This window comes from Lissotriton helveticus, chromosome 9, assembly GCF_964261635.1.
Source record: "Lissotriton helveticus chromosome 9, aLisHel1.1, whole genome shotgun sequence".
Classification (NCBI taxonomy): domain Eukaryota; kingdom Metazoa; phylum Chordata; class Amphibia; order Caudata; family Salamandridae; genus Lissotriton; species Lissotriton helveticus.
The window spans coordinates 222,868,179-222,882,206 of NC_136070.1; the positions used below are offsets into that span (position 1 = coordinate 222,868,179).

Sequence of the window (14,028 nt, forward strand, 5' to 3'; positions counted from 1 at the left end):
TTGTCCTTTAACTGTATTTCTGCCATAATTTAGATGTACTGAAATATTGCTTACCTGTATCCTCGTTAATTTTATCAGGCAGCCCACAACTCAGATATCCACTGAGCTGCTATTGCCAACTCATGGGTTCTGAGTGATACTTCTTCCCCCAGATTCCTCACCTTGCGAATATCCTTCAGGCATCAGACTGTTTCCTGCAACATTTCCCAGCAGTATCGCTCCTGCTCTGGTAGGTGGTGCCATGAGGCCTAACCCACCCAGAATGTAATGGCACTGGGAGATACAAGACAACGAATAATGCATCGATGACAGTTCCCGTTTTTCTAAGTCTTATTGACATGTGTCCAGATCACTCTAGTTGGCCGACTGATGAAATTCCTCCACTTTTGAAATTGACTAGGTCAAATGTTTCCTCATAATGTTTAATCCATACTATATATGCTTTAAAAATATGTTTTTACTAGTTCCACATGACAGCTGGAACCAGGATCCGTCCGCCTGCAACTCCTGTTCCTCAATGCATCTGAAGACCTTCAGAGAATGGGAGGCCAAGTTTTTTTTTTGACCAAAGCCAGCCTAGCCTCCACAAAGCTGTCTATGGCCCACTCACGTAAACGTGCATCCAATTAACAATAATAAATAAAAACTTTTTCCATGAATTGTATATATTCACACATGGGTTTTTCTCTTTCTCTATTTTCTTCTTTCTCTTCTGCTTCTTCATTGACATTTTTGTCTCTCATACCTTTTCATATTTCTCACATTAGAATGTTTTGTTAGGCCTTTAAAAATTGGATGCACATATTGTGTCAACTTGAACCCTTGTTTGGATTCCAGTGTTGTTTGCCCCTGGTTTAGGTTTTCAGGGCTGCCCCTGTTGTTGATAATTAATTAATCCACTCACGTAAGACACCACATAGACAGCCATATCCCAGAGTTCTTGGCACAAAGAACACAGAACATCCATAGTGAGGAAATGGTCCAGCTCAAGTTCAAAGAATTAATGCTGATCACCACGCCAGTCTCTTCTCCCCAAATGCGCTGGTTTCAATATTAAAAACGCATTGGCAAAGCCAATAGGTCTCGCCTTTGCAAGAGCTATTGACTTTTCCAATGTCTTTTATCCATGATGTACACCAGCATGGCTACTGTTCAGCATGGCTAAATGTTTGTGGCATAGAGGAGATTGGCATGGAGGAGCATAAGTTGGCATAGAGTTTCGCAGAGTGGAGTGTCGAGTGTTGCAGAGTAGACTTGAGTTACATTGAGTACATTGCCATAAAGTGCAGTGGTGTAGTGTAGCGTTGCATAGAATGCAGGGTAGAGCACAGCAGCATAGAGTGAAATGTCTGCACAGTTTTTTACAGACATTTAAACTTCGTTGTGTGCTTGAAAAAAAAACGATCACAGCAAGATTGTCACATACATCCTCTAACTTTGAAATCAGAAAAGAAAAAGACACCAAGCTATGTAAGACAGATCCTGACATTTGACCTTTGTCTTTGAATGCACAATTAATGTGACAAGTTATGACAAGTTAAAGAACAGGATTTAATAGCCTATTTAGAGAAAGGCAGCATTTGGAAGGGTACAGTAAGTAAAGAATGTTCTTCATGAGGGACAATCTTAGGCTGGACAGTCTCAAACAAATAAAGCGGTACAAAAGGGGGGTGGTGATGGACGGAGCATCTGAACCAGTCAAACACTCACACCCAGTCAAAAGATCTGGGTTTAATCCATCACCGTTCTTTAGCCCACTCTGCCACCCCAGTTCAGACATGGCTATATGCAAATCAGTCTGACCCTGTACCTCATGGGAACAGTCCAGCCCGAACTGCCAAGCCATGCCTTCCCTGGACCGGAAACAAGCTACCGAGGACCGGTTTCTTGCATTACAGCCGTCTTCAGCCCGGCCTTCTTGAATCCAGTGGCAAAGTGAGCCCCTTTTGTACCGCTTTTGGCCGCCATAAGTGTGGCAGGGTATGCTCAGACGTGAGTCCTTTGCTCACTTTGCCACTGGATTCAAGCAAGCCGGGCTGAAGACGGCTGGAATGCCCGAAACCGGTCCCCGGAAGATTGTTTCCGGTCCAGGGAAGACATGGCTTGGCAGTTCGGGCTGGACTGTTCCCATGAGGCACAGGGTCAGACTGATTTGCATATAGCCATGTCTGAACTGGGGTGGCAGAGTGGGCTAAAGAACGGTGATTGATTAAACCCAGATCTTTTGACTGGGTGTGAGTGTTTGATTGGTTCAGATGCTCCGTCCATCACCACCCCCCTTTTGTACCGCTTTATTTGTTTGAGGCTGTTCCCATGAGGCACAGGGTCAGACTGATTTGCATATAGCCATGTCTGAACTGGGGTGGCAGAGTGGGCTAAAGAACGGTGATGGATTAAACCCAGATCTTTTGACTGGGTGTGAGTGTTTGATTGATTCAGATGCTCCATCCATCACCACCCCCTTTTGTATCAAACAAATAAAGACATCAAATAGAAAGCAAGCAAATGTGAGTTACAAGCCACAAAGCAATGGGTGGATTACATTCCCAAGAAGCTTTCTGAATGCCCCCCCCCCAGCTGTGCTGTCTGCTAGACTTCGACCTTAAATGATTAATCTCAAGTGCCTGACTCCATGTGCTAAGCCTACATAGCTCAAGGCCTTTCATCATCTTAAGGACGGCTCTGCTTCCTTCTGGATCACACTCCTACTCTTTCAGGTTTGGCGGACCTGGCAATACTGACGCCACCAGATTTCGCACCTTCACAGTCTGACGCTAGTACCTCTTACATTTAAGTCAGTGCCTAACAAGGCACCAAACATCATGCCCTCTGCATTACCTGCATCATTAGGGGTGCCCTCCCCTTGGATCCAGCATTGATGACTGCTGTCATCTTCAAAGTTGGTTGATGTTATCCAAGTTGCAAGAATGTTTGTACACGTTTTAATTATGAACCCCCTAGCATCGCCCTACATTAGGGTTCAAAGATTTGTTTGGATGTAGAAACTTTATAAATTGAACTCAGATGCTCTCAATGTGGTGGACAAAGACCATTGGTGCAAAGATGATGAAGGCTTACAGGATAATGACCGCCTCTCTTCATACAATACTAAACCTGACCTTTCCCGGATTTACAAGGTGCTAATGCTCTATGTACTTCTCCACAAAGAGACGTCTTGTACCCTTCAGAACATCTTTCAGGGGAAGTCAGTTTATTCACTTCAGTGCTATGAAAAGCCGTGTAGGACGTTAACCTTACCCACCAATGAGGAAAAAAGTAACATTATAACCATCTACTTCAGTATCACAACTGCTGCTGCCTTTCAACAAGTGACCATTGCAATCAGTTTTGACTGCCTGGGAGAAGCCCTTCACAGGCCCAGCAGTCCACAGACAAATTGCAAAAAAAAGACCAGCACCTTTGGATCCAATGATTCTATTGTGTCAACCCAGTCCGGATAGTTTGGTGATTCTGTTAAACTTAGTCCTAATGCCTATCTTGTCGCCTCTCCAGACTGAAAGTCCAGGAGGCTTCATTCTATGGACTTTAAAGTCTTTTCTTATGACTAATTTAACATGCCTTCTGGCCAATACATCCATATTGTATGGGAGCTGCCGAAAAGGAGTTATCAGTCTTACTGACTATATGATTCGGTGCATAAGCCATGTTTATATCTGGTCAATGGTTACCTTGATGCCTATCGATAAATGTTGATGAGAGGCTGTAATAGCAGACTATTGCAGTTGCTCAGTTCATGACTACAGATGTTACCTTGTGCAGACACACTTGGATGTCCTCCACAAACGTCTTGGCAGATATCCAGGTGATCTTAGTGGACATGCCCTTTGACAGTGAATGTCTCTAGTGAGAGAAAAAATCCCTTCCTGGAATAATTCAAAAACAGTAGTGACAGTTTGCATTCACTGTGCCTATCCTCCATGTCAAAACAGCTAGACCAACAGTACCTAAAGTTTCAGGGCCTCCCCATGCACAGTAGTCCTGTTGGTGACATTTGTTTCTCTAACAGTCCAAAATATAAATGCTTTGTTTCTGAGGCAAAGGTGGATCTAAGAGAGACCATTAACTGTAATGTCTCCAGTTGCCTCCATGATGTGCTGGCTGTGCTTCCCCAACCCTATTGTACGCCCCTTCCCTCCTCTTCTGCCACCAGCTTCTGATTACCCACTGGGAGACAATGACTGTGGATCTCTTGATGATCCAGCTTGCACGCAATGGCTACATCATACCCTTTTTGCTTTCCCTTATTCGCCGCTTTCTTTCCTACAGGATGTGCTGTCAGTCGCCATGATACATGCAGGCCCAACCACAGCAATACCAATAAATGCAACGGTGATGCACGCCATAAAATGGTCTTGCATAACAATGTTGATACTAGTAGAAACAATGTCAACGTATGCCATAATCTGTGCACGGATAACAATGTCAGTATCAGGAAAGACAATATCTATGTGCGCTATGACAACTGTATGCACAATATTCATTATGTCAGTGAAAATGATATCAATGACTGCCGTGTTAATTGTACATATTTTAACGAACTCATAGCATTGCTGTTGGATTCACCAAGGTGAACTCCCAATCAACCCAGAGTCAGAGATAAGTGGTCAGACAGGTCCTGCGACCCATACCTGAGCCTACTGATTGACAGGTCACAGGTGAGTTACACTTAGCCCAAAGACAAATGCGAACCCACGGAAAACCCGGATCGATCCCACAGATAGGCAGTTAACCACAAACAGGTCTGTGGAAATTGGCCCCAATAAAACATGTTTGGCCAAAAGCACGTATTCCCAAAATACTACAAAGATAGATGCCACATAAAGTTAGGAACACTCAACGCATTAGGATATAGCATACACACCACACGTATTGATCACGCACTCCCCACTTCTGACATCTGAACACATACACACTTGCTCACACTAGCTTTCCCCGAGGTTGAGAGACACCAGTGTCCCCCTTATCACATGATTGTACTTGTTGTTTGTTTAGGCCAAGAATGCCAGATCGGTTTATTGTACCTCACAAATTGTATAAATGGTCGGCCCAAACTTCTGTACAATGAGAGACTTTCTTTAGATGCTACTCTGGCAATATTCTCCCGGCTGCTGCGTTTTATTAAACCAACTTGTTCCTGTTTTGCCAAACGCCTCTTGTCTTTTCACTTTTTAAGGTAAATTCATATCTGAGCAACAAGGTGATGCCCTAGGCGGTGCGAGGCACAAGATTTTACTACCTTTGCTTTTTTTTTCCAAAGAAGGATTTGCGTGCGAGATCTGTCGTGGAGCTTTGCCCTTTGAATGTGTTCCTGTGGCAGGACAAATAAAGACTCTGAGCCAGGTTCTGTTGGTCCTCAATTATGGGGATTAGCTGGTGTCCAGTCAACTCCAGGGCACCTGCTTTTATTGGAAAATAATATCCCCCCTCAGGCGCTAACGCAGGTTCACTGTGGAACTACAATATTTGTACTTTGTAGTGCTGGCATTTGTTCTAATGACCAAATGGTCACAGGAATTGTTCCGTGCATTTCTGCTGATCACTCTTGTATCGAGAGTCCTACTGATGATGCAGGTGCATTGGGCACAGCTGACCTAGATTGTCTTAAACTTGACAAGAAGGATTTGGCACTGCAACATGTTGAAACTCAGGTCTCTACTCCCTCTTTCTCTGTCACACAGGGTGCATGTGCTCTTGCAGCAGGGTCGTCAGGGATTTCTTCCCAGTCCCCAAAGGGTATGGCTACATTAAGGGAGATTTAGTGGTGCCAGTGAAAGTCCCTCTTTTTACTTGAATTAGCTGATGTCTTCTAGGCTGCTTGAAAACCTGCCATAAAATACATATGTAGATTCTTGCTTAGTCCCATTCAGTCATGCCTTTAAAGCTGATCTGTGGTTTGTGATATAGTTTCCTCGGCAGGCCTTAGCCGTCAGTATATTAAAGGGCTATTTGGCTGCCCTCTCCACTTTCATGTGGCTTCATGCCAGCCTCCTATATCTAAGATTCACTTGTAGAATTTATTCTTAAAAGTTTACTTTATGGAGGAGGAGCTACGCTAGCAAGCAAGATGGCCGCATAAGCTCCCGGCTCCGCAGACCTCCGCCAGCAGCTCGTATATCCTGCAAGTTATCCTGTTTTCCAACCGGACTCCCGTATATATGAGGAGTGACTGACTCTGAAGGCGCAATCCCGAACTTTTTATCCCACCGGATGACGGAGATACGCCGTGTTTCATTTTCGGCCTACCTGGGAGTGGAAGCCGGGGCCTCGATTTCTAACCCATCCGGGCTGGAATTGAACAACATCGGCTGTGAACCTTGGGCTTTGTCCGGTCTCCCGAACGGGAACATAATCTACCTGTTTTAAACGGCGATTTTGTATCCTGCCTGCAACGCACACGCCACGGCGTGACACATCGTTTGCTGCGGCCCTGTATCCGACGCCCGGAGACATAGTAAGCTTGTCGGGGGGGTGCGGACAGAAGCCCCGACCAGCGGCGAAGGTGCAAAATTGTGAGGTGAGAGCGCCCGTGGTTGGTGTCCGCTCCAGATTTGCCTGCTTCCCCGGAGTAGCCGGCCTCCGGGGTCTGCAACCTGATCTGTTGCTTACGAGAGGAGATGGAGGGGACGAAAGACACACCACCGCTGCGCGCCGTAATGGCGGCCATTAGATCGCTCCACTCACAGATCATCGTCAACTACCAGGCACTGTCGGTAACAATGTATGATCTTTGCCGGAGACCGGACAGCGGCTTTTTGCCATCATCGCAGCCAGCGGTGCTACCAGTGAAACATCGTGTATCCAACTTCGAGGTCCCTGTGCAGACGCCGGATCCCTTTCGCGCTGCTGATTCCTATGAGACAGATCGCGCGCCCGTGGACATTGTCAGCGTCCCTTGCTTGAACCCTATCTTGCCGAATATCACTATGGACAACTTTGACTGCCTTAACAAGATCACCTGTGACTATTGGAAAGTTTTATCATCCTTCCACGCTTTTCCTCGCTTGCTCTGTGGAGATCGTGAACTTTTATCCTTTATTTGGCTTGCTTATACTGACTTGAACTTTCATGGAAACTTTACCTCTCTCATTGTTGCAGTGGCCTGGGTTATAAGTGCTCCAGTGGACATTAGTACTGGCCAGGGTTAACTTGTGGGACTTTTTAGGATACGTGAAAATAATTTAATCTGCTGCTGGGATTGTGACCTGTGAAATGCGGGAGTCGGGTGGTATGTTTCATACTTCCCGGATTGATTGTGCATCTCGCTACATTTATTTTGCACTTGTTTCCGGGTGGTTGCGTCTGGTGGAGGGTAAGGGAGTCCGGGAGTGTGTTTTTTTGTCTCTCCTCCTCCGCTTCTTTCCTTCTCTCTTTTAGGGACGTTTCTGGGCGACAATATTTACAACAAGGGGTGGTGAGGGACAGAGTCTCTGAATTAAGCAGAATACTCTCACCCAGTCAAAAGATCAGGGCTAGATCCAACACCGTTTTTTAGCTCATTGCACCAACCCAGTTTCAGAACCTGGCTGTATGCAAATTAGTCTGTTCCTGTCCCAGTGCATGATGGGAACAGGGCAAACCAAACTACAAAAGCCAATTCTTACACTGGGAAGGAAACAAGCTTCCGGGGACCGGTTTCTGGCATTACAGCCGTCTTCGGCCCGGCTTGCTTGAATCCTGATGGTGCAATGAGCAAGGGACTCATGTCTGAGTATACCCTTCCACGCTTAGGGTGGACAAAATATTTACAACAAGGGGTGGTGAGGGACAGAGTCTCTGAATTAAGCAGAATACTCTCACCCAGTCAAAAGATCAGGGCTAGATCCAACACCGTTTTTTAGCTCATTGCACCATCCCAGTTTCAGAACCTGGCTGTATGCAAATTAGTCTGTTCCTGTCCCAGTGCATGATGGGAACAGGGCAAACCAAACTACAAAAGCCAATTCTTACACTGGGAAGGAAACAAGCTTCCGGGGACCGGTTTCTGGCATTACAGCCGTCTTCGGCCCGGCTTGCTTGAATCCTGATGGTGCAATGAGCAAGGGACTCATGTCTGAGTATACCCTTCCACGCTTAGGGTGGACAAAAATATTTACAACAAGGGGTGGTGAGGGACAGAGTCTCTGAATTAAGCAGAATACTCTCACCCAGTCAAAAGATCAGGGCTAGATCCAACACCCTTTTTTAGCTCATTGCACCATCCCAGTTTCAGAACCTGGCTGTATGCAAATTAGTCTGTTTCTGTCCCAGTGCATGATGGGAACAGGGCAAACCAAACTACAAAAGCCAATTCTTACACTGGGAAGGAAACAAGCTTCCGGGGACCGGTTTCTGGCATTACAGCCGTCTTCGGCCCGGCTTGCTTGAATCCTGATGGTGCAATGAGCAAGGGACTCATGTCTGAGTATACCCTTCCACGCTTAGGGTGGACAAAAATATTTACAACAAGGGGTGGTGAGGGACAGAGTCTCTGAATTAAGCAGAATACTCTCACCCAGTCAAAAGATCAGGGCTAGATCCAACACCGTTTTTTAGCTCATTGCACCATCCCAGTTTCAGAACCTGGCTGTATGCAAATTAGTCTGTTCCTGTCCCAGTGCATGATGGGAACAGGGCAAACCAAACTACAAAAGCCAATTCTTACACTGGGAAGGAAACAAGCTTCCGGGGACCGGTTTCTGGCATTACAGCCGTCTTCGGCCCGGCTTGCTTGAATCCTGATGGTGCAATGAGCAAGGGACTCATGTCTGAGTATACCCTTCCACGCTTAGGGTGGACAAAAATATTTACAACAAGGGGTGGTGAGGGACAGAGTCTCTGAATTAAGCAGAATACTCTCACCCAGTCAAAAGATCAGGGCTAGATCCAACACCGTTTTTTAGCTCATTGCACCATCCCAGTTTCAGAACCTGGCTGTATGCAAATTAGTCTGTTCCTGTCCCAGTGCATGATGGGAACAGGGCAAACCAAACTACAAAAGCCAATTCTTACACTGGGAAGGAAACAAGCTTCCGGGGACCGGTTTCTGGCATTACAGCCGTCTTCGGCCCGGTTTCTGGGCGACAGGCACGCTGCTAGTGGGTCAGGCCATAGCCATTGCAGGGGTGCAGGGTGGTGGGGGGGTTTGTTATTTTACCTTTGTTTTGTTCTATGGCCCCTTCTTTCTTCTCTTTCTCTCTCTTTAGGGTATTCCTCTGGGCGACAGGCACGCTGCTAGTGGGTCAGGCCGTAGCCATTGCAGGGGTGCAGGGTGGTGGGGGGGTTTGTTATTTTGCCTTTGTTTTGTTCTATGGCCCCTTCTTTCTTCTCTTTCTCTCTCTTTAGGGTATTCCTCTGGGCGACAGGCACGCTGCTAGTGGGGTAGGCCGTAGCTATTGCAGGGGTGCAGGGTGGGGGGTGCGGGGGGGGTTTGTTATTTTGCCTTTGTTGTGTTCTATGGCCCCTTTTCTTTTTTCTCGCAGGGTCCGGTAGCGATACTTTCGATCTCGTCCTGCAGCATATGAGTGGGCAGGGTTTGGGGTGGGTGGTTATGATGATAGATAGGTAGCTTTGTTCTTCTCCCTTAGTGAACATACTGGCGCTTGCATTTTTACTGTTGGTCTATCTTGATCCATGACTGCCTTTTAACGCCTACCCGCATTTTTATACCTCCAGTGTGTAGCTCCGGATATCCTGTATCTTCTTCTTTATCTTGTTTTTTTTTGGGGGGGGGGGTAAATATAAAATGAAACCTTAGGCATATCCTTGATCTCGAAATGTTTTCAATACATCGTCTATCCTCTACCGCTGCCGGACCCATGGGTTGTCGGCTGAAGAGCTGTGTTATTGGATTTCCTGATACGTTCTGCATACATGTGGTGACCGGCCCCTGTCGATGCAGGGCTACTTCTGTATTTTGTGTTGAACGATATAATAAAGGTTTTAAAAAAAAAAAAAAAGTTTACTTTATGGGGGGCGTGGTTTCGCCATGGAGAGAAATGGCAGCCAGATACACTAGCTCCGCAGTAAACCTGATAGTTTCCCACAAATCTGGCACACCTATCCGTTGCCACCACAAAGGAGAGGCCACCGGAACCACCATAGGGGTGATGAGCCGGAAGACGACTGTGTAAGTCCCCAAATCAGCAGCGCAATAGATGCTGAACGCTGAGGCCTACCTGGGTCCGGGAGCCGGGGACTGCTGCCCGAAGAAGTGGGCCTGGCTATTCCATTGGTCTTTCCCTCAATGCAAGGCCGATGTCGTGTCCTCTGTCGGGCCCTCAGCTGAACTCAGTAAGAACGAGCTGCAGAGACGTCGACACTTGCGCCCCGTCCGAGATCACCAGTGAAGGGTTGAACGGCGACACTATTGAGAGTGAGAGGTCAGTGGAGGGTGTGGTAGACGGCAGCTCCCAAAGCGACTTTGCCTGGCGTTTCCGACCCGCGGGCCCCCGAGTGAAGACAAACAAATTCGTTATGTGGTGCCGGAGTGGAATGTGGCATAGCTCCAGGGCATGGTGTAAACAGCAGGCACAATACCGCAGCGCCCAACAGTGAAGAACACCCTGTCCCACGTCAGCCCTTCGATCTTCCTATGGACGAGGACTGTGATGGTGCCCTGGGGCGAAGGCTGACCGAGTGTCTGGGAGGACAAATAGGGGGCTGAAGACGCTGATTAAACGCGCGTCTGGTGGCAGCTGGACGTAGCACTACCACCGTCGCAGCAGATTAGGTCCGAGTGGCACATTGGATATAATCACATGTATCACATGCCTGCAGGGCCTTGTGGGCCTCCCCTCACCCTTTTATTCGGTGCCAGGAAGGTTAAACTTTTGATGACTACTGGGCACTTGAGGGTGCTGCTACACAGTGTGACGCTCCTCTGCCGGGGGAGAGGCCCAGAGTAGGAGACTGGGGCCGGTCCTAGCTGAATGGTGAGAAAATGTCAGGAGCCACGGGATTGAAAGGGTCGCAACAGACAAAGCTCGACAGGTACGTGTTGCCAAAACACACTGATTCCGAACACTGTGCCAAAGGAAAGATAGCGCCTGACCCGGAGGGAGAGCTCCAAGATCCAACATTAAAAGATGTCATGGAGTGCGCTCATCACTGGAACAAAGGATGGACACCATCACATCGGAGGTGACACTGATCAGGGCAGATCTGACCAAAATTGGGGACAAGGTGAAACAAATGGAAATAGTCACCTCTAGCCTCATTGGAGACGCGTCGCAAATGCAACAGGACATCAAGGACCTACAGGATTTTCGTTAATTTGAGGAGGAGAAGTTAGATGACTATGAAGGGCGGACCAGAAGGAACAATGTAAGAAAAATGTGTCTGCCGGAGAGGGCTGAGGACCCTGCGGTCGACCTCTTTGTGGAGGAACTCGTACTCAAACATCTTCAGCCTAAGGGGTTGTCAAAATTCTTTGTGGTGGAAAGGGTGCATAGAGACCTTGAGGGACGTCCGAAACCAGGAGCACCTCCCTGTCCAATGTTGGCGAAACTCTTAAACTTTAGGGACGGAGACGCTATATTACACACAGCGCGAGTGGCCCCTCCACTGTGATATCAGAACTCCGAGATCTCCTTTTTTCCAGACTTCACGCTTAATGTCCAGCGACAACGTTGTTCATTCCTGGAGGTGAAAAAGAGACATCGAGACAAAGGACTTAAGTACGCAATGCTGTTCCTGGCCCGGCTCTGCTTCGAGGTTGAGGCCAAAATCTGTTTTTTTGACAACCCAGAGGCGGCTGCAGACTGGCTGGAGGGTTGGAGAGCGGCAAAGGACTACAATGTTCGCTGAGTAGTGGATCTGGTCGTCTCCACTCACAGCTGTTCTGAAGCGGTGGCGGAACCCGTACGACAGACAATGGTTTGGTTAATGCGGATACATGTCTCATTTATCCTCATGTTTATCAAAAGGTGCATTTCAGAAAGTTGTTAATCAAACATTGAAGAGTGATATAACAATTTAGGAGCATTACATTCTTAAAAAGATTCCTGCACGGTCTTTATCCCTCATCGGACTAGAAGGGGTTTTGAGAATATCAGCAGAATTTAAATGGATTACCCACAATAGATCCACAATAAATGGTCTGCCTTTTTTGTATGCATCAAATTGAGATGGTGCTGTATCCGACAAATCTATCAGGTTAATCTTATGCTGAAATTTTCCAGCCAGTTCATTTCTGAGCACATACACAAGAATGGGTCATGGATGACACCATATAGATTCGACCAACACCATACCAGGCCATAGCAATAAATTGTTTTGCACACAGAAGAAAATATCACATTTTTCTGCTGCTTTGTGTTGTAAGTAACATACCTGACTATTATTTAATTTACTGAAGTTCAATTTGTCAACCTCAGAAGGAAGAAAGCTGTGTTGGAACTGTTGGATTCGACCTGCAGATCATGCACAGAGCTTAACTTTAAGAGTAACATTGTACTGCTGGATCTCAATGTTTGAGATGAAGAATGTTCCATTAGACGTTGATATCAAGCTTGGAAGAATTATCCATCCAAGGCGGTTAGACACTTTTACATCCGTCGAAAATGGATGCCACATTTTAATGCAGATCCAAGCAAACAAGCTAGATTAACTAAATAGTTGGATTCTCCATTGTGGAGATTTAGTGGTCCTGGTCTTTCCAGAAGACATTTGTGAGACATCAGGAATATACTTCCGGATAGAAGAAAGCAACAAGAAATGCTGGGACCACATCTGTGACTATTGTAAATATCTAAATAAAAAAGGACAATTTTACAATCCCCATACCCAAAAGTAAATGTTCTCTGGTTGAAATGACATAATCGGGTCGTAATCACAAGTATATCTTGTGTTGACAAAGATGGGGGAGACTAAATTGATAACTAATAATTATCAGTATGTGTGTGTAATTCCTCAAGCACCTGCAGTAGGTGGTTGCATACATTAGGACCTGGAAGGGTGTGGATTAATGGAACCTTTTTTTCTAACTGTAGTGACAGGATGGACAGGGGAGGGGGGGGGGTTCATCTTGGGCATTCCTGGGGAAGTGCTTGGTCTGCAGTTGAATCTGTGTTCAGGAGAGATGCTACTAACAGAGCAAAAATGCAGGTAGCCATAGTGTATACCCATGTTGGTAGCATGCATATCAACAGATACGCATGCTTGCATACTCCTGCCATCTAGTGTTGGGCTTTGACTGCTGCAACTTGTTTTTCTTCAAAGAAGTATTTCGAGTCAAGGTATTGGTGACTCCTCCTTTGGTAATGAACGCGCATCGGCACAAACTGCATTGTTAAATTTGTTTTTTTCTGTTATCTGGTTCGGACCTGTATCAACATTGCTCCCATTCTCGACATGTTCAATGCTGAACGTTGTGGTCCTGTGACCTGTTGCTTCCTTCCAGTCGCTGAGAAGATTTCCACTCTGTCTTTGGGTCCGTTTTTTCTCCACTTGTTTGCTCGACTTGCTCCGGATATCATCAGCCAAAGACTCGGCCTCCTGGCCCTCAGTGTATCCAAGCTGTTTGGGACCCTGCACTATCCTTATCGATTCCAGCGAATGAAGATGCTTAGAGGGTGATGGCACAGATGCCCTTCAATAGGTATCCTCAGTGTTACTCGAAGTATCCCTGGGCCTACCTCCATGGCGTCTATAATTTACGACTCTCCCCAGACCATGAAAAAGCCCACTGCAACTCCTGCTCCACTTTCAGGAGCAAGAAGACCATTAGGAAGTGGAGAGACCGGAACTGGGCCCACAACACATTTTATCACTCATTGTTCGAGATATCAGACATCTTCTGCAAAGCAGACCCACTGAGAGCAGAAGAGGAGGAATATGATGAGCCACCAGACTTATGAACCCATCAGTCCAGCCCAGAAATCACTGTATCTGATTCCTCAGAGCTGGAAGAGGAAGATGTCTAGGAGGATCAAGATTCGCTTGGCCCCTGTCTACCAACACCTTACAGATAATACTTGGGAGGGTGATGACATGGAACCCCAACCATTGACTTGTAGCGCTCCTCTGTCC

General features: G+C 46.6%; 1 protein-coding gene across 1 annotated transcript in view; it reads left to right on the forward strand.

Annotated features, from left to right (window-relative positions):
* The window catches only part of TOGARAM1 (TOG array regulator of axonemal microtubules 1), a 778,500-nt gene that overhangs the window by 613,595 nt on the left and 150,877 nt on the right, over positions 1-14,028 (forward strand). The gene's annotated exons all lie outside the window — the stretch shown is intronic.